Source organism: Bactrocera dorsalis, chromosome 3 (assembly GCF_023373825.1).
Source record: "Bactrocera dorsalis isolate Fly_Bdor chromosome 3, ASM2337382v1, whole genome shotgun sequence".
Classification (NCBI taxonomy): domain Eukaryota; kingdom Metazoa; phylum Arthropoda; class Insecta; order Diptera; family Tephritidae; genus Bactrocera; species Bactrocera dorsalis.
The window spans coordinates 39838785-39864841 of record NC_064305.1 but is presented as its reverse complement, the minus strand read 5'-3'; the positions used below and the strand labels follow the sequence as shown (position 1 = coordinate 39864841).

General features: G+C 34.8%; 2 protein-coding genes across 4 annotated transcripts in view; both read left to right on the top strand.

Annotated features, from left to right (window-relative positions):
* LOC105233534 (matrix metalloproteinase-2) overlaps positions 1-26057 on the top strand; it is a 333189-nt gene that overhangs the window by 203646 nt on the left and 103486 nt on the right. The window lies entirely within an intron of this gene.
* The window catches only part of LOC125777352 (tigger transposable element-derived protein 1-like), a 31192-nt gene continuing 25393 nt past the window's right edge, over positions 20259-26057 (top strand). Inside the window, exon 1 of the mRNA XM_049452105.1 lies at positions 20259-26057. This exon is cut by the window's right edge and continues 23085 nt beyond it. The gene's annotated coding sequence lies outside the window, so the exon portion shown is untranslated.

Sequence of the window (26057 nt, the reverse complement as noted above, 5' to 3'; positions counted from 1 at the left end):
AGTTCGCATCATTATATACACTCTCAACATATGTACGTTACAAGAGTATTATTGAACTAAAGGCCACCTCAGCTGATAAGGAATTATTTAATTATATGAAATTTATCAGAAAGGCGAAACTTCGAAACAATGGTATGGGCTCAGAACCAATGATGTCACCATATTCCCACAAATCGGTACAGCCTACCAGTGGAAGTCAAAAGCATTCACGCCAAAGTTTCTTCTCAAATTGAACTCAGTGAACTCAAACGTAATCAAGTTAGAAATGTATAGACAATTTCACAAGCAGTAGACGTGGTAAGATATTATTTATTATTATGGATGGAGAATTTCTGAAGCGTAAAGTGTAAAAGTTTAATGGTAGGAAATTTAAAGGTCTGCAAAAACGCCAAGTAGTGAAATATGCAGATTTTATTTTGTTCCGAAACTGAAACTTGAAAAAGTTTTGTGTTAATAGTATGGAGAAAGAGCAATTATGATAATCAAATTAAACTCTCTCTACCATTCATCTAGAAAAATGCAAATTTTGGAAATTGTGGTGAGGAACGGAGAGAAGCGGATGCACAAGAATCTAAGAGAGATGAAATAAAACTGATAGCAGATTACTGCTTGTCCCTAAAAAGAGATTGTCAACTCAAGAATTGTAAAAGAAAAGAATTTTTTTGTTATGACATATTTTTATATCCTTTTCTCTATTTATAAACTAAAATAAACGAAAACAAATCTTACAAAATCATTTCGGGCTTAAAGATAAAGAACAAATATTAATCATTGATAATCGGTATATTGTTTTTCAAAATCTTCTCAGTTAAGATCTAAACACTTTTACATACTCATTTACTGTTCAACGTTATTGTAATGGTATGTTTGTGACATATGCGGTTGTTCCGAAACCTTTACGAAATTCGTCGTGGAGTGATCTACGACCTTTATTCTATTCACCAAACCATCGATAACAACTGGTCCTTGGTGGAGCTTCATTACCAAAACTTGAATTTATGATAAAGTTATAATTTGGCAGATTACAACATTATTGTTGCCAATCTCGAAATATAAAAAGGAACCTACATATTAATAGCATCAAAATTAATGTAGACCAGTGTTATTTTACTTTGTTTAATAATATAAGGTCACCAAAAGCTTGATGAAAAATTTGGTTGAGTTTCCGACATGGCTTAAGTATACTTATAAGAAAATAGTAGCTAATCTTACTTTGCGAACTCCAACAAATTGTAATTAATAATGATAGCCAGAAAGTGATTGATACAAATCCAGAGTTAGTAATAAAACGACAAATCCAGAGTTAGTAATAAAACGACTACTGAACGCTGCTTAACTTTGTGCACTCACACGCTTATCACTTCGGCGCAAGCGACCATTAACAATAGTGAAATCCGCTGATTGATCACTTGCTACTATTCTGCTCATGGCCTTCGACATTCATACTCACATTTGTCAATCGAGTTGTCAGCGTAGTGTTCGATATGGCCTCGCCCCGACTAACACCTCATGCTATCTGCGCTAAAATACTGAAAAATGAATGGACTAAGCTCTCGCATTAGTCAGGTCATTTTTTGTTTTTTGTCATACTGCTGCTCATAAATTTCTATTCGCATCTTTGTTACAATGCTCTACCGTTTCGTTAACTGCAAACAGTCTGAATGGCTTTGTTGAATTCTAAATTTTACGCGCGACTTTCTTCCGCATACAACTCACTTTATGTAAGTACGAGGGTAGTTGAAAGTAACTCCGATCACTTTTTTATTTAGGGAACCTTCGATTAACTTACATTAACTATAACTGTGTCAACATCTGAGGAAAGCCTCTTTAACTTAATAAGTAAATATTAAGTTCTTCGCATGGCAACATCTTTGAATTTCGTAACTTATAGTATATGAAATTTTCGTAAATATTTTATGCTGTGGAAACCCCAAGGAACGTCTTGACAAATTATACAAATATAACCAGAGTAATGATCTAACTTGGTAGAATTACCTCTGAAAGCTATTATAACAGCTTTGAAGATCATCTAGTGTTTTAAACGAAGTCACTAACTCTCTCGTAAGTAAGGCATTTGAGTAGCAGACAAACTAATTCATTCATCCGATTTCTTTTTTGAGAGTTTATGCGTGAGGAGGGGTATAAATAAAATAGTGTGCCACTTTGTAAAGTTCTTTATTAATTAAAAAACTTTATATTTATTTAAAACTTTTACAAATTATAAAGAAATTTGTGAAATAGAAAAATAAGCTCTATTTTGAATTTCATGGAGAAATATTCAAAAAGAAGAAAGATGAAAATACATTGAAATTAAAAACAAAAGCATTACGAAATAATTCATTTTTCCTGCATACATTCAGGTATGTATGTACAATTATAAGCAGAGCCGTGAGTAAATATCATGTACGCCTGCTAGTAATATTTTGGTGACTACATCTCGCAAAGGAAAGTCGAAAACAAGTTCATTCCGGAAACCGGTCGTTGCATTACGTTCATGGTCCATTGGAGATCTTTCAATTTGTGATTCCAACCTTTCGGATGTTCAGTTGTTGTTCTGAATAATGTTAAAATGTTTTGATTCGCACGCTCTACTTGACCATTAACGCGTGGAGTACATACGGCGACTTTCTCGTGTTTAATTTAAGGTAACGGCAAAAGTATTCAAAAGCTTGTGACGTGAAAGATTAACTCTATCAGTTATTATTTGGGATGGTAGGCAAAATAGGATGACATTTCATTTAGCGTTTTGAGAACGTGACTAGTTTTTGTATCACGTACGGCTTTAACTATTAAAAATTTGCTGAAAGCGTCAGATATGGTTAATACGTAGTAATTTTCCTGCCGCGAATAAATGGACCCATATGATCCACATGAATGCGCTGGCTTGATAGAATCAAAATGCATAATACCTTCGGGTTTACCAGAGCGTTGTTTCTGATAACAACACTTAATACATGCTGCTATATAGTTTTTAACGTATTTCCTTATTTGCGGAAACCAAACTCTCTAAAGTCTCGATTACAGCTAGAGCTTCAAGTTCATAACTATGATAGCGGCTTTCTGTATTAGTACACTGGCGACTATAACAGCACACCGGACGCAATGTACTACCGCCAGTAGATTGTACGCCTGCTAAACCAATGCTCCTGGCATCAGTGTGTATTTCATGTTGAGCATTGACATCGCATAAAACAAGAATACTTAACTCGTTAATACTCGTTACTTAAAACAATTTTCATTTCTGAGAGTTTACACTTTCCAATATTTTCGAGACTGTTGGCAAAAAGTCCACGGTATTCATACATTATGTTTTCAAAATGTTCGTTTTCGGTTTTATTTAAACTTTCAATAAAACTAATTTGGCGTATTTGTTCGACACGGCATTATCCGCTTTAAATTATAAATCGCGCATTTGTAACACATAGCACTTATTTACCAAGAAGTATATTTTCGGAAATAAGGTCATCCATTGACTACCACCATGTCTAATCAAGGCAATTGTATCGTGCCCATTTACACAAATCATTTCTACTATACCCTCGTTACCATTTTCTTATGTACATTTGTAGCTCATGCACATTCACAAGTCTCTCAATCGTTTTTTCGAGAGCTGACAAACGCTGCATCATTGTTTCTTTATAAACACTTTGACGCTCTGAAAACATAGAGCGCGGCAAGACAGTGAACTGTAAATGGCGTCGTGAATCCTACTACATTAACAATTGTAAGAATATATACAAATATGTATAGACATAACAATTGCCGGCATGTACCCGTTGTTGCCATACTAATTCCTTTCACTTCAATGCAATTTTAATATTTTGTTCAAAGTAAAATTTTAAATATTACGTGTGTATTTTAATATTTGGCAGATGTCGCTTGCAGTCTGTCGCGCTCTATGTGTTCAGCACATGACTTTCACTTTCTTTATTTATATGGTCATCCGATCGTTGGACTTTGGTGCCCGACGTAGACAAACCTGCGTTCTTGCACTTGATTCTTTAATGTAGTCATTTCTTTGTTTCATTACTTGGTTCGTATTAGTCTAATTAGGATGTTTCTGCGATTAGTTGTAAGAAAACCAATAGCATACATAGAAGTTGCTGTCGCAAAGGCGAATGTGGAAAACGAAAATGTGCAAGTGAAGTATTGTTGCGATACTATAAATTTGCATTTGAACCGTTGAGCGAAGCGACAAAGCGTATCTCACCAGCTCTGATACCCACGGTAGTCTCAACAAATGTTAGGTTATACGATGGCTACGTGTTAGCCCAATATAGTCGTTATAACTTTTTCTTTCAACGCTTTTTAATGATTTTCGTCCATTTCATCTCTTTCAAAGAAATCCTCTCCCGGTGCAATACACTTATGCACTTGGAAAAATCCTCCGTCGATTCTGCTTTTATATCCTAAAAATCGAAGAATTTACAAAGCGAGCCTCACAAAACGACGCGTATTTCAAATACCAATGCACATTTTGAGGAGAAATTTAGCATAGATGTAACTATCAGAAAAAAAATTTACCGATTCGAAAAACACACGAAGTACCATATAAATTAAAAATTCACCTTTCACAATTCACTGATCACAGTAGAAGATAATAAATACATACATAAATACATAAGGTGAAAATATTAATGTGTTGAAACAGGAAAGAACAGTTTTATACAAGTGCATACCCAAATATACATGTTACTCATGTATGCCCCTAAAAATATAAATATTGTTTAGGCAGACAGCAGTATAATATGACAAAGCATGTGCATGTGTATATTTGACCCGACTTCCTTACTACAGAGTCACTTCCAGCGGCGATGGAAGACTAAACTAATATTAAGGCGAATTGATTGTTTCAAGGTGCTGATGCAATACAGATTTTTAAGAACGATGTTTTACCACATTACTTTAACATAATTTGATTTTATGGTAAAATCACTCTCAGCTTGTCAACAGTTAAGTGGTGCCCCGCGATTGAAAATTGTCGAGCAATAACGGCAGATAAGTGCTTGAATTTATTACTTAACTTATAATGGTTTCTCTCTTCCGCTTCAGTCGCGTTTTACGGTAGAAACATGCAAGAAATATTTAACTAAAAGCATGAACATGGTCCTCACCTCAATTTATAAATGAAGAGCATGCATCATAATAAATGCTTTAATGAAAAATCTTTATTTTAATGGTGAGCTTTAAAAACATAAAAAAAATAAAGAAAATGTGTTGCGTCAGTTCTTACGAGAAAACTACGTAGCCACATAACTACGTCTAAAAGTACAAATTTATAAATAATTATAAGCAGTAGAATTAAACATCCTGTCTGTTGAAATGTATATCTCACAGGATTAATAGAGATTTATAATGCCTGGAATGCTTTTATAACGGCCTGATATCACGGTAAATATTTTTTTTGTAAAATGCTATGTGTCACTTAAATTTTAGATACACTTTACACTCTGAAAAGTTGAATCAAGCTTTAATATAGAAATATTTATGTAGATTGTATTAGAGTACACATTTAGACTTAGGACACAGCAGTTCGAAAGCTAGCATATTATCATGACGACGAACTCCAGAAAATTACCAAAATCATTCACTTTCTCCTCACCCAGAAGTTAAACGCCTTTAATATCACCGCAGCGCGCAAAATGGAGAAGAAATTGCGGGGACAGCAAAAATAATCAGAAAAGATATAAAATAAAGAAATAAACGTGGCGAAAACACTTTCTCAACCTATATTTAATGATCGTAACCAGGTATGAGGTTACGTTTGCGGAAGGAAGACAACAGCGACAGCACTACTGCCGGAAGTGGCCAGACTGCATTTTAAATGATTCTTGCTTTTCCTCCTGACAAGGAGCCATACCTTAAATAACAAAATATTGAATGAGTTATTTACGTATCGTCATAGAGTGTGGGTGCGAGCAATGGCGGTGCAGAGTGAAACGGAATATACGACTTTGTTGTCCCTTCTTCGAAGAATCATAATGTTGCGAATTTCGTGGCACGCACCATTAATATTTCACATTCCTCGCTCACTTTACAACCAACCAAAACAGTAGCAATTGTTTCATTTTCGCACGACGAAATCAACATCTTACAATAATGTGGTCTGAGGATGGCATCTTCAAGCCAATGGCAAATCAATGCAAAAATGGCACCTCATCTTCGACACTCACCTTCAATTGCTCCCACTCCCAAATAGCTGTTCAGGAGCCATTAAAAGGACCAAAGCACCAAAAATTAAGTGTCGAATATTACATGTATATTGGTCGCACCAATATCTCCAAAACATAGTAGATGAATTTGTGGACAATTGATTAGAGTACTTATTCTTGAAAGTTCTTTAGAATGAAAATCACTTTAAGAGTAACTTGTTGGGCAAAGTCTCTAAAGGTGAGCCTAAATCAGCCCGAATGCTACTTAACAAAAACTTCGTAAGCGCCAAACTTACTTCAAAAATCAAAATATTTTATTAGACTATATCTTTGAAGCGATTATTAATTAAAATTACAGGAGAGTCAACCAATTTGCAGTTCGTCAATTTTAATGCTTTTGTGGCATGGCGTTGTAAGAATTGTATGTGATTGCTCTCTTCTTGTTTTACTAGTCTAGTGTATCCAATAAACTAGTATTAATGCCTTGCAAAAATAATTATGTAAGTACATAGTATATATGTACATACATACATCCTATATGCAAGTGAGTATATGTATGTATTTACACTTACACAAATACAATATTAATTACCAATTACAATCGAATGCGTGACAACATGTAACACTGAGACTTTATGATCATGGTCTTCTTAGAACTTCACACTTACCGTGGGATTCTGTAACGTGAGACAGTCTCAAGTCTCTAAATTTGAGATTTTGAGTTAGAGACAATTTTTGAGACTTGAGACGATTTTGCTATTCTGTAAGTGCCAGTCACAAAGTCTATTACATTTCATCATTCAGAGATGTTTTTACACTTGAATGGAAATAAATATGTCGATAACAAGTATTAAATTTTCTATAACATCGTCAAAAAACATAATCTTTATATATATAAATCTTCTGACCGTGTGTTTGCCTTGGGATTGCTCCTAAATGGATGGACCGATTTTGATGAAATTTTGTGTGTACGTTCAAGGAGATTCGGGAATGGTTTATATTTACAATTTGGTCCACTGGAAAATGTTTTTTAAATTATTTTTTCATTTTTAATCAATTTTTAAATTTGAAATGTTTGACCGATAGATGGCGCTCTCATCGCAGTATCCAATATTCAAACCTTAAATTGGTGTAAACGTGTATTAAACAAAACGATGCCAAAGAAAAAGGCGATATCTGTGGATCAAGTTTTTATCACATCGCTTAATATCTATAAAAGAAGGTGATGTTAGTTACTAAGCTTATAACTAGAGAACGCCTGGACCGATTTCGGTGATTACCACCAATTCGAATAGGTCTCCGCCCAAACAAGGAGAATACTTTTTTTTTTAGGATAATTCCAAAAAGTATCTTTTTTCCATAAACATTTTTTTCAATTATTGTTTGTTTTGTTTTTCAATATTTTGATTTGTAAATTATTTGAATAGTACAATTTCGGTCGCTTGCTTTTTTATTCCGGCTATTCAAAAGAAAAATTATTCAGTAAAAACTTTACGTGCGTTTCACACAAAGAGGTCAATTGCAGATTGAAATTTGTTACGAAGCCACGAAGAGGTCGCCCTATTATCGGTCCATCAAAGTATGGCAGCCAAAGGCAAGGCAAGGCAAGAAGTACTCCCAGGATGCGGTGACATACGTGCGGAATTATGGATCGCGGTCAATAAGCAAGCGATCGTCACGATGTCACAGCACGACTTTTCAAACAACAGTTACGATGTTTCATGGAGTTTATCTTGGAGTAGGGTAGGTATATGTGGTACTGTTAGATGCTAAATGTACTCTGTTGAGTAGCAAAAGAGAGGTTTGTCGCACGTACATATTCTTCTTTGGATGGTGGATGGTTGTCACACCAGATCAAATTGATGAACTCATTTCTGCGGAAATTAATGATGCAGAGAAAGATCCAGTATTATATGAAGTGACGAAAACCAACATGGTTCATGGACCTTGCGGACACCACAATCACACTTCGGTTTGTATGCCTGACAATAAATGCGCGAAACATTATCCATGTGCTTTTCTGAAACACAAGCTGGAAATATCCACTCTATCGGCGTAAATATCGAAGTTAACAACACATCAAAGTTGACAACACATGGGTCGTACCATATTCGCCACTATTGTCTAATTCACATTCAAAAGTCATGTGAATGTTGCGTATTGTCGTTTGGTGTAATCGATAAAATGCGTTTGTAAATACGTCACCATAGGAAGCAACATGGCGGTTATTGGTTTTAAACGACACGGTCGATACGTGAACTGAAATAAAGTGCTTTGTAGGATATTTCTTTTGAAATTCATGAACGTTTTCCGACTGTTGTGCGTCTCGAAGTTAATTTGGGGAATGACCAAAGAGTCTATTTCAACCCAGAGAATACAGTACAGTCAACAGAAACACCACCAGTAACAAAATTAACATTAGCGAGTTTTTTCTCAACTTCCGTCAGTGATCCGTTTGCGAGAACATTGCTCTATTCGAAATACGTTGATATTATACATGGGATGCATCATCGAAGAAATTGTTACGCAGAAAGCAGGGTCATCCAGTAGATGGACATCCAGGTGTGTTCTCAACTAATGCATTAGAATGAACTTACACAATCCACCCGAAAAACGAATGCCACTGAAGTTCACACACATTTCGCGATGATCAGCCTTCAAATCCGCGTTATGGGATACGACCAAAAATTACATTGCCGAAGACATTTTACATTGCATACGCTAAGAATTGGAAATGGGTCAATACTGATTGATACTTCCCATGGTCTGATATCAATCCCATAGGCCGTTTATCAATTCACGAAAGATGGACTCATCACGAATGTTTATACGAACATTGGCCAAACTGTCGTAAGTACGATTCCTTGAGTGTACGAGCAATCTTAGCTGCCACAAATACCTATGTTGTTGACTTAAACTGGAAAATTCAAAGTCAAATTCCAAGAGACTTGCAATCATACAAATCGATCGATCGTCTGACAATGAAGACGACACCGTGAATTACCAGTGGAATTTGTAAATTCTTTGGAGAGGCCTGGTATGCCACCGCATCATCGCAATCTGATTGTGATGCACCTATCAAATATAAGGGACAGAATGCTTAATTCTACGGATTTTTTTTGAGTTCTAACGATTTGCCAATTCGGTTCAAAAGTATTCCGTTTCCAGTGAAAATTGAATTTAAAATGACGATCAACAGAATAGTCGCATAGTGGGTGGCATACATTTGGAAATGCTATGTTTTTCACACGGCCAGATATACGTGGCGTGCTCAAGAGTTGGAAAACCATCTTCTCTGTACATTTACGCACCGGAACAGAAACCAAAAAATTTTGTTTATCAAGCTGCGTTACATTGAAGAAAAATATAGACAAATAGCAAATAAATGATTATCAATAAAATATGAATTTTTGTCTTTTCATTTCAAAACACATAATTTCGCGCAGGACAACGGCTGCGGGGTCAGCTAGTTATCAATAAAAATTAAAATATATGTTAACTTTGTTTCATAATATTTACGAAATTTATGCAAAATTTATTTATTTTTAACTTTTTCGTGTTTGAGTTGCTTACAAAATATAAAAATACGACAATCGATTAATATCTATGATGATCTCTGTACAGTATATTCAAAATGGCAGACAAGAGCTCTTTTTAGTTTTGTGACCGGCTAACTACCAGGTCTCAATATTTTGAGACTAACGCTAGGGACTGTTTAGTGAATTGTAACTAGTCTCAAATTGAGACTTTGCCTCAAAATGTCTCAAATAGAGACTAGAGACTCGTTACAGAATCCCGCTATTAAACACAACATCCATAGTCACCACTGATACCGAACTAAAAGCCCCTCTCTCCATATTATAGCAGAAACAGCGAAAAACGCTTCTCTCTTCCTTAGATGCCGTCCGTAACGAGCAAAATGAGCAAGTTGGGCCCGTAGTAATCAGCCATCTTTTCTTGTTTTCATTTGAACAATGTTGCCATTGCTCAATACGCATATGGGGTATTCCATACCAAATCGACCACTTTTGAATCCGACCCCTTTGGATTTTGCTGAAACTTATCCATCCTTTTCTACCCTTTGAAAAACATGTTTGAGAAATTTTTCAAAATTTTTTGTCCAACTTCAAAAAAGTTATGAATTAAAAAAAAAATGGCTTTTTTATTTTCAAATAGCCATAACTTTTGTAGAAATTGGCTTTTGGGGACCTTTTTTTTTATTTTTGTTTTTGAATGAACTTTTCGAAAAAATACACGAAAAAAATTTAATTAATTTTGTGGTCGATTTGGTATGGACTACCCTATATGTAGTTTTGTACACATCTAAGTTTTCAATTACAATTTTTCATAATATTGGGTTGTCAAAAAAGTCTTGCGGTATTTTCGCTAGTTGGCGCTGAAAGCGCATCGCATCGGGTCATGCTATACCTTTTGGAAAGCTCATTTCACGCGCTAACACGTGTTTGATTGATTGTCGTTTCATTTAAGTCGTTCGTGAGTTATAGTTAGTTATTACAGTGCTACTACGATAAAGGCAAAAATGCATCTCAAGCCGCCAATAAAATTTGTGCAGTTTATGGACCCGATACAGTTTCCATTTCCACCGCACAACGATGGTTTCAACGTTTTCGCTCTGGTGTAGAGGTGGTCGAAGATGCGCCACGCTCCGGAAGGCCTGTCGTCGCAAATTGCGATAAAATCACTGAATTGGTCGAAAGAGACCGGCATAGTAGCAGCCGTAGCATCGGTCAAGAGCTGGGCATGAAATAAAAAAAATTCAATAAAAATACCGCAAGACTTTTTTGACAACCCAATATAAAATATCAAAACTGGAAACAATATATTAAACATAGTTTACATATTTATAAACAATAGCATTCGACTCTGATTTTGAGTTAGTATAACAAAATTCTAACATATTGAAGACAATTTTTATAATTACTACAGTATATGAAGACTGGCAACCCTGCGTTGGGAGAGAGCAATCAGCTGACACGTTTCTACGAGAAAAATCCAAATACCGTGGAAATACGTACGGTAAAGCGGGCGATAGAAGCGGTGTTGTCTGTTAATTTACATTGCGCTCCCATAAGATAGGTCGTATCACGTGATTTGGGCTGCGGTTTTGCGGAATTCGCTGATTGCGCTCTTAATGTACCTACTCACTTGCGTATTTATTTAGTTACGTATTTTGAGGGTCTCCAGGTCGTTGTTCGTCATTTACCGCTGTAAAATTGCCTTTAACACGACAAGAATTTGCACATAGGTTTGTATGCACTGTTTTTACATATGTAGATATATATTGATATATACACCTGCATTATGGAGAAACTTGTAAAGATTGAATTTTATTAAGTTCACTAAATTCTCTTCGGATGTTTCATACCTGCCTTAATGTGCCTAATGGAGTTTAGGTATGTGTTTAGCAATGGACGGTCAAATAATTTATTCACATAACCTGGCTGATATGGGTTCGACCATTTGACATTTCTATTGTTCAATTACAAAATTCTTAACGATTAAGTGGAATTTACATGTCACCCGCGTTGTAAAGTGGTAAGTGTTATTTATGCGGAATATCGCATAATATTAAATATAGTACATATAGCAGTTTTCGGATAGTCAAGCGTTGGAGAGTAGCTAACCGAACAAATTATACGAGATTTTCAAGAAAACAGGCAGCACTAATTGTGCAACCATGCTCTAGCATGAAGAAATTATTTTTTCCGTGTCAAAAAATAGTTTAGTAACCTCTTAATTTTTTCCATTCCATTGAACCATTCACAATAGTAAGACGGATAAATGTTAAAATTATTAGCATTGAAGTTGAAACACTTTAATGAGGTATCCGCATACTCTCCTGTACAAATTCAACTCGACAATTTTGCTGCTGCTTTTAAAAGTAATTTTTAGGACTAAAGAATTACGCACAGAGCTAGAGAGCAGAGAAATGAATCGAAGTTATTTTTATTGATAATAGGCATTTTCAAGAAAAACTGTAATCGGGATATTGAATGAGGATTATGAATAGTTTCATCAAAGCAGAATAATACAAAATCTACTAGCTCTATCATTTTTGAGCAATATTGAGTTGATGACTAACTGTTTCCTCTTCTATTCAATTATCCATTTACAAAGCAAGGGTATTTCCCTCCTTTTCGGAATATGTTTTAACATACGGAATGATATGTCTTGTCTAATTCAACTTGAAAGGTAGCCTTGGTGCCAAAAGTTTGCTCTTGTTAATTCACTTTCAAGGAATCGGGGACTACGCTTTATTGAAAGCATTGAACACCAACAGCTTTATCGGAGTTTACACCTAATATACATAATTGCAGAAAACAATAGTTGCCAAGCCGTACAATGCGTTACTTTTGCATCCTTATTTAAATAGTCATAAAATAAATTTCATTCGCAAAGAATAGGAGGATTTGCTTTGGCAAATTGAATGCTGACATCAACAATATTGACGGAATGTGAACACAATTATCTTCTTTTGTGACTTTCTAATTAAACATTGCTTACATACATATTATATACATAAGTATGAGCTACGTGTCTTAATGAGGGTGCCATCGTAAATCAGTTTTATTCTCCAATTAAATTTCGTAACCATAAACATCAAAAACCGAAATGACTGCACATTGTATTTCGTCCAGATTACCCTCGAGTAATGAATTCATGTTGAAAATTCATCGGAAACCTAACCAGCACTACAACCTTCATATAGGTACTAATGTATCTGTATATAGTAGATGCTCAGAGTCCTCATTCACTTACATGTTTGGAAATCGTAATTGCCCACAATGGTTTTGCTATTATTCGCGACTCCTTCCGGCTAACGTGAAACAAATAGAAATCGGTGCCCAGCCTCATGTATGGGAGTAACTGGAATATCACGTGATCACAAAAGATGTGTAAACGAAATAGAAACAAAAGAAACAACTGCGCTTTAAAACATTTCCTTTCAAACGTGTGTGCCCCAATAACTGCGTGCCACACCAGTCCTCATATAAATTTGTATCGATGATGCCTTTATATTTATTAACTTCAGCCATAAAACCGAAATGGAGGACAGTAAAAGGCGGGGCGTAATAGAAACGAAATTGCAATGGCAGCACACTTGCAGTATTATCAAAGGGTGCGTGTGCAACATTACTGCAACTGTTCTGGTATATACAAGGTCTGTCGCAAAAGAAACAGAACTTTTTAAATATAACTGTTTGTTGCGCTACCTATTGGTGGGTATATGAAATAAAAAGTTTGATCTCTTGTTGACATTTCGTAAAAATTTTAAGACAATTAGATAACTACAATCGATGTTATCAATCAAAAAGTGACAGCAGCTTTTGGTCATCGGTCGTAAAATGCGTTTTGAACAAAGAGCAAATATTAAATTTTGTTTTAAACTTGGGAAAACGTTTACTGAAACATTTCAAATCATGAAAAAAGTTTATGGTGATCAGTGCCTATCCCGTAGTAATGTGCGTGAGTGGTTTAAGCGATTCCAAGAAGGTCGTGAGGACGAGGGCCATCACCGAAAAAAAGTCGTCTTCAGAAATCAAAAATAAAGACAATGCTGATTTGTTTTTACGATTCCGAGGGTACACCGAGTGTTCGTCCCACCTGGCCAAACGATAAATGCTGTGTTTTATCTTGGAGTTATGAATCGTCTTTTGTCACGCATTCGTGGTGCTCGACAACAATACCGTGAGGCAGGGTCCTGACGCCTGTTGTACGATAGTGCGTCGTGTCATCGGGCGACGCTTGTCACTGATTTTTTGACAAAAAAATCCATATTAACCATTAATCACTCACCCTACTCACATGATCTGGCACCCTGTGATTTTTACCTATTTGGAAAACTTCATTTGCCCATGAAAAGACACTGGTTTCAGGACATTTCAGCTATCCAAAAGGCGACGACCGATATTCTCAAGACCATTCCAAAAAATGACCTTAAACACTCATTTGAAATGCTAATTGACCGGGCTGAACGCTGTATCGAAGCACAAGGAAACTACTTTGAATAAAAAAATATAACTTTTGAAAAATATTAATTCTTTGTTGTTTTTTTTTAACAGTCCTGTTTCTTTTGCGACAGACCTTGTATGTATACCCCGTTGTAGTTGCGTCACGTCGCTGCCGCACTGGCATCGCGTCGAGTGTCCGTCCAAATTCGATTAAAAATAAGTGCAACTGCAACAATATAAGCCAACAGCAGCTCCATATAGTTAGTCGCATATTGGAGCACATTCGAAGCTGCTGCGCTGTGCGTGTTCTGTTGCCGTTCTATTACCCGCGGGCTTCGAAATTAAAACATATCTCCTGTTTTCGGGTTAAGGACTGATACAAATTCATTGAATATTTTCCACTTCAGGAGAAAATGCCATGAGCAATACTGCGCAGGATTTTCCATGTTAAATGCACGTATACATGTATACACTTTTACACATGTATGTGTGAGCACTACAATTCACTAACATGTACAAATGACGATATGCATTCCCCGTTCGTTCTATACGAGTAAATGAGTGCTCACTCTGCCCAGCCGCGTTCGTGTGACAACTTTTTGACACAACATTTGCTTCAACGCTCGAAGCCAATCAATCTTTATTGCTCTCCAGAGAAGGGAATTGAATGTCGCGATTGACCGTTGAGTGTTTTTTCATCTAAAGTGCATTGTTGTACCAATCAACAGTTACACAAAAGGCTTTCCCTTCTTTAAAACTATGTACTTGAATCTTAGAGAGTGATGTAAAATGAAATGAAATCGTAGTTGCCACATGACATGAAGGTAGCACCGCTATAGTAAAATTTGATTGCAGTATCAACTGAAATGACGTTTATTATTATTTATTGAATGCACTGTATGTTAAAAAAATAACGTTTTACCTTTGCGAAAACTGTTTATTATTAACATTTTTTTATGAAAATTGTCACATTGTCTAATTGCATTCAATGACGCTTACATTTCGTTAAGTTCCCTCGATATTTTGAATGTGTCACGTTGTGTCGTGAAATTAGAAAACTGAGTGCTCATAGAATGAAACGTTTTGAAGCAGCCTTTCTAATGAAGCATACTCAAGCACTCAAATAGACTATTAAAAAACTGCAAAGTATTTAAACACAGTCTGATCATTCGGGACATACTACAGAGATCTGGTGTTAGCATTACTATAATCAAACCCTTACTTTGAAAAACCCATATTGTAAAAAGGTTGCATTGGGCGTAGAAAACATCAACCGTCATTGTAGCAATGTAATATTTTCAGATGAGTCAGCTTTTGTACTGTATGAATGCTACTCTGCTCATTCGGCTTATCCAACATACCTGGAAGTCGCTTTCTGTAAAAATGTGCGGAAAATTTCATTGCAAGCTGTCTTCAAAAACGTCTGGCTATAATACACAACTCGAGAGATTGAAGCACAAAACGTCAACTATAACAAAACAATGGATTTTATATAATTAAAAAATTTTTTCCAATAACTACTACCTACAATTTGAAAACCGAAAACAATATTTTTAGAACGCACTGTAAACTCATAAAATAGTTTTTTTATATCACAATTAAGATACGTCTTATGCTGTTATTATTTGAAATCAAATAACTTAAATTTGTTACTCTTGTAAGTGTTTATAACCTACGAAAGCAAAAGTATTTTTATTTCATAACCATGCTTCGTAGGCCGTTGTTTTTAAAACAAACGTCAAAGGAATATTTACTAAGTAAGAAACATATAACCAACGGACTCTTGCCCATCTCTCATCATCCAGACATTTAAGCGAGTAGTAGACAAACAGACCACACAAATATTCCACAGAAATTAATTGGTTAATGGAAAACAATTGATTTAATCAAAAATTTCTTGAACATAAAAGCAAATGAAACCTTAACAAAATTCTCAAAAGCTTTCCATATAAATTCTATACGTACTTATAAACAACTTAATACGCCAAAGAGAAGTGCGTCTAAAATAAATAAAACATTTCAATCCCCAAGCAAATTAATAATAATTCATTCATATCCATCGTCCAAAAAAAATTGCTTTCCGCATACTCCACTCAATGTACTAAGCAGAGAATTTTTCAGACAGCCAAGGCGTTGACTTAATATTGAAACGGATGCGGCTGCCGACCCTTAGCGGATTCATCGCAAGGCCAGTAAGTAAACCGAATCACATATTATGCTCGAGGTTGACTAGGGAATCGAGAAATTTATTCCCATCTGAAAAACAAAACTGCGAAACATGAAAACAGTGGCGGAAGAAAGTAGAGTATTTTCTCATTTCCGACCCGTAATATTTTGTGATTTCCGGGCAAAAAAGGTTTACCAACAGTTGTCGTTGCACGCACACAATGTTGCCACAGCACAGCATGACAATTGCCAGAAGGAATGTCATCACGCGGACAACAGGCACAGGCAAATACAAACCGACTTTTGAATGCTCGCGATGAAGATACATGTGATGTCTAAAATCGTACATATTTGGGTGTATACATACAAACTCTTGTATATTTGTATATAAAAATTAATTCGGCCAGCACATTGTGGAAATATTGTATGTAGAGAAAGTAAGATTCAGTGCTGACAACACATTTCGCCGTCCGAATGTGCAGAGCACTTGTCGCTTATACATATGTACAAGTATGTATGTATGCATTTATAAATATACTATATGTCAACTGCTCAATGCCAATCTAAATATAACTGGTTCATATGAGCAGGAATCGTTAAAGTAAATTCTCCATGCAATCCGCATCCTCAGCCAAGCCAATTTTTATTTATTTTGCATATAGACATGTGAGCATGCATTTTTTATAAATACATATATATTTTCCGGTGCATATATGTATGCAGGGAGAAATAGTGACTATGGTAGTAGTGGCAGCTTGACAAGTCGACTGCAAAAACAATGTGTTATGACGTTTGCCTTGTCAGTAAAGATTGGTCTGTTTCCGAATAGAAACATGCGTCAAATTATTGTGACACTGACACTGCTGACAGATTTCGCATTTATTATAGAGACCTTATACTGGAAAAACAAGGAATGTAAAGTTTGCATTTTATTTATGCGCTTGCACAAAATAAAGTATGAGCGGATAACCTAAGATTTACTGCTTAATCCGTTTTGAGTTTTATGTTCTTTTGGACACAGTTGCCAAGTACTAGATTTACTGCCTTTCATAAATAGTACTTTCTATGTTTGGTATAAAATCGTATTTATTGAAATTTTGATATATCTCTCTATTCGAATGAATATTTAAAAAAAAAAATCGAAATCGTTTGTAACTACTTGTTCACACAATTTACCGTTTAAAAAGAAAAAATTGCTGTCAACTATAGTAAAATAGAAGATGTAATTTTTCAAACCGATAACAAATACATTTATCAATACAGAGCTCAGCTTTTATAATATATAGATATGAGCGAATAACTTTTATTTATATTGTTAAGACAAAAAAGATCGTATTTAGTGGCGATATTGAGTATTATGATGAGTTATTATAAATGGTTTAGTGAAATTAAATTATATTATTTGATCATTTTTGTTTGCTAAATAAAAATTGGTATTCAAACAATTTTTGATCTTAAATAGAAAAAATGTCTGCTACATTTAACGAAATTATTGATTAACAAAGAAAAAGTACTTTTAATGTTCCTAAATATTTGGCACTGGAGGGACTTTTTTAAGTCTCGAACAATAATCTGCTAGCATTCCTGCTCTCCATTTTCCTTGATATCACTTCTCCATTAAGGAAATGGAATCTATTCAAATGGGATTCCAAATGGAAAGCTATAGGTTTAAAAAAAATCTCATAACTTCTCAAGTACTACCCTGAGAAATAGACTTATACTATAAATGACTCATTTTCGCACTTTAAACAGTGTTGAGGACGTTCGGATACATGAGCCCAACTGGCTCTCACCTTCATTCTCATCACATTCACTTAAGCACATTTGGCCACTTCATCCCATCCTACTCTCTTTATAATACGCACTGACATTTAAGCTGTAAATGACATTTATATCGTATGACTTCATTGCATATTTATAGGCGTCTAGCACTCGCCTCAGTCGACGAGCACGGCAGTGTTAGCATTTCGAAGTGGCTGCGTGAACATTATCACCGCATGCGTGCCTATACGGTACATACGTTTATGTACGTTCGTCGAAGTGACAGGCGTGACAGTGATGTCGCAAAAGCTGTTACGACCGAGTTCCGCTGTGGTTGCATCACCCGAAGTGGCTGCCGCTGGCATTGTATCGTGGCAGCGGTAATGTTAAGAGCTGATGGCTGAAGGCGCCCCCTTACTCTGTAGGCGACATGCATACGTTGCCAGTGCAGCACGAGAAACCAATAAAAATAAATGATACAAATGAAGTTACTCTAATGGCAGCAGCAGCGCCTCGTGTTAGAGGCAGAAAAAGCTAAAAACGTAATGCGACTAAAATTTATGAATTAGCTTTAAATGGGGAGAATAATCAAGTAAATTCTACCACTTGAAACAACAAAAAATTTTGTGAAACATGAGGATCATGCATCTACAAGTACTAAAATTTTACAAAGCTCGTCAAATGATCTCAAGTTTGGATATTTGATATTTGTAAATATATTTAGACTGTGGGTTATTAGACAAACAGTGACATTAGTTTAAAGAGCTCTTCAGATTTTGGTGTGAATAAAATAGATTATCACTAGATTTTAAAATAAATCTTATGCAAAAAAAGACAAATTAGTTCGAAAAATTTTAAATCAAGGGCATGTTTATTTTCTGTAATTTTATACTATCAACTGTACAATTTCAGAAAAAAAGTCAGATCGGGCGCCAATAGCATATAGCTACCACACAAACTGACCGATCAATATCAACTTCTTGTATGAACTACTTTTTTATTTCCGAAGAGTATTTTAGTATATTATACACATTGGATAAATCTACACAGCTTTGTTGTTGTAGGAAAATTTAGGATTAATATATTGTCTCTCCTCGCACTTTCGTTTAATTTATGACGCACCATGTGCAATCTGTCAAATCGAATATTATTTCTTAATTTATTTGCAGTCTTACTACTCTTCTTTTTCTATTCTCCGTAAATTACCTCTTCCTGCTACAGATGTATGTACGTGAAATCCTTTTGTATTACTATTCAATTTCAAGTGAATTAAATATCACCTATTGCTATTAAGCTTTCCCAGCTTCTCACTTCTGATCACTTATTATCGCAATGCATTCAAATTCCTGAAACAATTATAGACCGGAAACTACATTTTATCTACAAATTTTCCCCACACAACTATGAACTACAGTATGTTCTCGATAATCGTTTTAAATAGTTTATAAAATTAGAATTCTACTCGGAAGTTTCCGATTCCTGTCAACTGTTGTATGTTTCTACTATATGTACACATGTTGAACTGCCTTGGCGTATGAATTTATTTTGGCGATTAAAATATACAAGCATTTGTATGCACAGAAATTCTGAAAGCTTTCGTACGCTTCCCAAGTGTCCTTGCTTTTTTATACGGCATACACAATCTGGCATCAAGAACATGTTTAATGACATTTACACCTAGATAGTAGTATAGTATATAAAGTTGATGTTCTGTTTGGAAAAATATTTTTATTACTTTCAAAATGTGCAAATTACTGGGTACATTGATTAATCGTTTATTAAAATTTTATTACCGATAAATTTTCGTTTGGTGCATGGAAATCATTTCACACAATGGTATTCTCAACCGTAATAAAGATCCGTAATACTTGAATTATCTTACCGTGGCTTCAATAAAATTCTTTTCACACATCAGATTATATACTATAAATATATCCCATAGACCGTTTTACCCAAACCTTTTTTAAACTACTATCCAGCACAAAAAAACAAATAGAAAACTCGAATCTGTTTGAGTTAGTTAAATCAAAATATTGTTTATAAATATTTTAATTTTTATAAGAAAATCATTAAGAATATTTCGAACAATTTATTTTTGCAAGAAAATAAAATTAAAAGTAATATTTCTCTTTGCAGGTGAGTAAAACACTTGACTTCGAGCATAAGAAGCGACAAATATCTTTACAATGTAAGTTGCTAACACTTTAAACTAATCTTGATTAGAGAAAATATACGCACTAAACTCAAATCGTTTGCCTCGAATAGCATAATAATAGCTTTTTTGGAAGATATTGTGCTTGTTATTGCTTTACTGTTCCAATGTCTCTTTACCTTAAAAGCAAGAAAATTGCAGCAGCAATTCTCAAGTCCAATATTGGCAATTACTATAATAATTACAAAAATCTAATCGCGTTGGCTCTTTATAACCGCGTCTGGAATTCGATAGCGCATATTCGTGCGTATGTGTGTTTATTGTGCTAGAATTTGGTTTAAGCGAACCAAATAAACTTAATTGGTTATGATTCATAACATATGAACTTCTTTCCAAGCAGCATACTCCGCTCATTTCTAGTTGCCAAAATTTTCAGGCATGACTACTTCAATATATACGAAAATTGTAGCAGGAGTATGATGGGATCCAAAGCAAAGTGGGTTTGCTAGAAATTATTGTATAATTTGGAAATATTTCCCCGATTTAGCATTTTACTTCGCTATTATAAACGCCCACTGTAGGAAATGAAATCTAGAAACATAAGAATTTCTGTATGTGGGAATTCCGCAAAGCCACGGCTATCACTTCTATTCGTAAGACATGCAAGAAATTTGTATAGCTGATGTTTATCGTCGCAAAGGACTTTTTCTTGCTATATTTAAATTAAGTAATAAGTTTTCACATTATACAATATATCGGAAACAACAGAAGAGAAAAACTGAGAAATGTAGAGCATAATTGCAAAGAAGATTCGACTTCAAGTCTATTTATAGATACAGTTATTAAATATCATTCCAATTATATAATGTAACTTCTTATGGTATAATTACCACTTCATATCATAAATATTTTTTATTTTTTGTTGTATATCCTTCCTCGGTTCTAAAGTTTAATTTATAATAAAAGTAGTAATATCTAATAGATTTCATAACGGCTTCATGACAATTATTAATTATGCATTTATTGTAAATTAGTATTGTGAATTTATGGTGATTTCTGCTAAATTAAGGAAATACGCACTTTTTGCTCTTAGGATCCTCGCGTCATTTTGACCCGAGTATGAAAAATTCCTCGTGTCAGAAATACCCGTCTTTGGTGAAGTACAATGCTTTGATTCAAACATACAGCTTCTAAGAACATACTTATTATTGTTGAATATCAATTACACCCAAGTAAGCGATTCATTATTTATGGTAATCTTAGAAATATTGTTTCTAAGTGGGTAGAATCATTTTGCTTTCGTCGCCCTCTTACAAGCGTTGACAGTTTTTTGTTTCATTTTGTTTCATTAGTTATTTGTACTCGTCGCGTTCGGTTCTTTTTTTCAATGGCTCACAAGTTGAGTGATTCCATGATTTCTCAATTTATAAAGTACGATATAAGTTCTGAAGATGAAATAATAAGTGAAACAGAGAATAATTCCGATGGAAACGGACAATATTCAACCTAATTGGAACATTGGAAGTAGTAGTGACAATTCTAGTAGCGCTGAAGTACCTCTTTCAAGATATATGACCAATAATAGTGTTAGTGAAAATGAAATGCGATAAAAAAATGGTGAATTTGTGTGGTCGAAAATCCCATTAGAAGGAATAGGTCGTTTGGGCAGCGCAAACCTAATAAAACTTTCACCAAGAATTACCAGATATGCTTCTATTCGCATCAATACACTTAGAAGCGCATTTGATTTATTTATAAACAAATGCATAAAATCTATAGTTTTGAAACAAACAAACATGGAAGGATCTTCACGGTTTGGAAATGAATGGGATGCGATGGATGAAATAGAGTTAGATGCATATCTAGGTCTTCTCATATTTGCTGGCGTTTACAAGTCTAACGATGAAAGCATCGACAGCTTGTGGTCTCCAGTTTATGGGCGACCTATATTTCGAGCAAAAATACCCCTAAAACGGTTCAAAAAAATTACCGCTACCGCTGCGTTTTGATAAACGTTCGGATCGAGAAGCAAGGATACAGAGTGATAAATTAGTAGCTATTGCCTTGCGTTAAATTGTGTTTTGAAATGAAAAGAAAGTTGAATTTACGTTGTGTTAAAAATTTATTCAATGCAACAACACCACAAACAACATTTTTTGGTTTCTGTTCCAGTACGTAAATGTACAGAGAAAATGGTTTTCCAACTCGGGAACACGCCACGTATAACTTCACAGTGTGAAAAACATACTACATAGCATTTCCAAATTTATGCCACACACTAAGCGACTATCCTTGTGTCCTGTTGATTGTCATCGCAAATGCAATTTTCACTGGAAACTGAATACGTTCGAACTGAAATGGAAAATCGTTGGAACTCAAAGGAATTCGTAGAATCAAATATTCTGCCCTTTGTATTTGATAGCTGTGGCACAATCAGTAGGGATCCATCACAAAACTTCGGCGCATGAAGATTGCGAAACATAATAATGACACATCCAACTTCGAGACGGCGATAATGCGGCGGCATACCAAGCCTCTCCAAATATTTTAGAAATTCCACTGGATAATTCACGGCTCCGTATTTTTTTGGTAGCTAAAATTGCGCTTGCACTCAAGCAATCGTAGTTACGATGATTTGGCCAATGTTGGCATAAACATTCGTGGTGAGTTCAAGGCAGGTGGAATTGATATCAAACCACTGGAAGTATCAACCGGAATTGTAACGCCCTATTCCAATTCTTATCGAATACGATGTTAAATGTCTTCGGCAATGTAATATTTCTTCGTATTACATAATCCGTGGATTTTAAGGCTGATGTGTCCAAATGATCATCGCGAAAAGTGTGCGAACTTCAATGGCATGCGAAGTAGCTATCGAATCGTCCATCGATCTATTGATTATCATGTTCCAGCAATTGTAACTGCTGCAATGCTTCTCAAAAAGGAAAACGTTTATGAATTATAAAAGTAAATATCCAATAAAGCGCTTTATTGCAATTCATGTATCGACCTATTTGATACTTGTTGATCTCATCTCGTTCAAGGCCAATAGCCGTCATTTTGCTTTCTTTAGTGACGTGTTTGCAAACGTATTTGATCGATTTCACCAAACTGCAATAAGATAACCGTGGCGAATATGGTACGATCCGTGCGTAGTCGACTTCGGCATTCACTCCTCTAAGTTGAATGCTAAATGTTCTGCCATTGTCGTCTAGTGAGCTACGCCGATAGAGTGGATATCCATCATTTCCAGTTTGCGTTTCCGAAATAAAAGCACGTGGATAGTGTTTCATGCATTTATTGTCAGACATACAAACCGAAGTGGGATTGTGGTGTCCGCAAGGTCCATGCACCATATTGGTTTTCATTACTTTGTATAATACTGGAACTTTCTCTGCGTTAGGACTTTCCGCAGAAATGATTTTATCAATTTGATCTGGTGTAACCACTAACCACCATCCAAAGAAGAATGTGTGCGTGCGGCAAACCTCTATTTTGCAACTCAACAGAGTACATCTGGCATCTAACAGCATACGTTGCTTCAAGATAAAGTCCATCAAACATCGTAGTTGTTGTTTGAAAAGTTTTCACTGAATAATTTTCAATAATTTTTCTATTGAATAGCCGAAATCAAAAAGCAAGGCGACCGAAACTGAACGACTCAAATAATTTACAAATCAAAACAATGAAAAACCATCCGTAAAAACGTAAAAACCATCTTTGAACTTCTACGAACATAAAAAAATTGGCCAAATTGGTCCAGGCGTTGTTGAGTTATGCGCTTACCAACACATTTTGCGATTCATTTTGATATTATCGATATGTATGTATATCTGTGTCGAGATAATATTTTGAAACTTTTCGTAAAATACATATGTAGATATAAGTTAAACCCTAAAATAACATACTATATATTTATCCATAGATTAGTTTTATATTGGATAAAGGATATTCTGAAACTCTCGTATCATGGAAACAATAAATAAATAGCGGGGAGAAATTAATTAATGGACTTATTAAGTCAACAAGTAATTTGAAATGCAATCATCCGAAATTTCCATTACGATATCTTAAGCTCTATTGAATCTGGAGAAATTATTTACATTTTTATAGTATTTGTTCAGTTAATATTTATAAGGAGATTAAAAACTTCTCAGTTGTAGTCTGAATGGGTTATAGTTGCCAGTATATTTGTTTTGACTACTTTAACAAGAACTGGCCTTGCTGATAGATACTGAAGCCATTATAAAATGACTCAGTTTTTCAAGTTGATTAAATTTTGTATGCATATACTACGTACAACCTTAAGATTTAACAGTTAGAATTATTAATACTACTTTCATCATATTACTATTTCAATCGATAATGTAAATTGCAACCTAGTTTTTCTCAACACAAAAGTTTGAAATAAGGTATTTAAGAGACAAAAAATATACTAATAGTTGGTAAAATATATAATTAGAAAAACTAGTGCATAAATAATAAATTGGTGTTCATGTTTTCTCTAAAGATATTCAATGTATTTAAACTCCAAACTGGCAAATTTCAAGACTTATTTAAGCATTTCTGCTACTAGAGTAGATAAGTTTGCGAATTTGTTAATTTAAAAATTTTGCATAAAAAATTAGATTTCAAATTTTCATTGTTTAATTTATAGTTGATTTTTTAACTTTATATTGAAAGTTTTATTTTATTTGAGGATTAATTTTTTTGTAATCCCAAATACGAAATTTAAAAAACATACTTCAAATTTTTGTTCAATAATGTTTTAAACCTTTTTTTCAACACTGGAAATAGAGAATAACCAAAAATGGGAAATGACTAAGTTGCCTGTAATTGGTATCAGGTAGATGCTTAGCGGCTATTATATCTCAAATAAAATAAAAATGTCTATTAAATAACTAACAATACAATAGTGGTAACATACATGAAAGATTTGATTTTAGCAAATAGTGCAATAACTTCAGTATTACAGCCATGAAAACCAGCAAACTGATAACCAATTAAAATACGTTGAAGATTGCGCTGAAAGTCATTGCAAAGCGTAAGTTACTCCGCATTGCGAAATTCAAAAATATGCCCAAGAGAGAGTGGTAGAATGTGCACACATACTCAGTGAAACCGCTAAAAGAACGACGTAAAAAATTAAATTCTCCACTGGCTGAATCGTTGCATAAGCTTCGCAAAAATCAGAGAATAAAAATCCGAATATTCCACAGCGCAAAAAATATTGAAAGCTTTACATACCAAAACTACAAAAGCTCTATACCACTCAGAAGGACGTTGCCGAAATATATGTACATTAAAAAGAGTAATATCAGCGATACAAAAAATTAGCGAACTAAAATGTTAAGCGCCTAAAAATGTGCAACGCTAACGCAGTATCCCCCACAACACCAGCAGGGTTGTTGATTTGCTAGCTCAAATTATATGCATAAATGGCGTGAAAAGTTAATTTTTGCGGTTCACCCACTGACCCAAGCTGGATGCAGCTGTCTTTCACACCATTAATTTGCAGAGCCATTTCATTTTTATTTTGCGTGCAAAAAGTAATCTTAACCTCAATCCGGGCATTGTCACGAACGTGTAGCACAGCACACACAAGCAACCGCCTACAAATATGCTCTAATAATTTCGCATTTTATTTGCAACTAAATGTTTCCCAGCGTAGCTTGGATTTCCACTTAACTCACTGACTTTCGTCAGCTACTGAATCTGAAGTGTGACTGTGACATAAATGAAAAATTATTTTAATTCACGTTGCTAGCGACCAGGCAAGCAGCAGACATCAAGACCGTTACATACACCCAACAAGATTGTAGCACGCCAAAGACTAGGCCCGCATACTTCAAG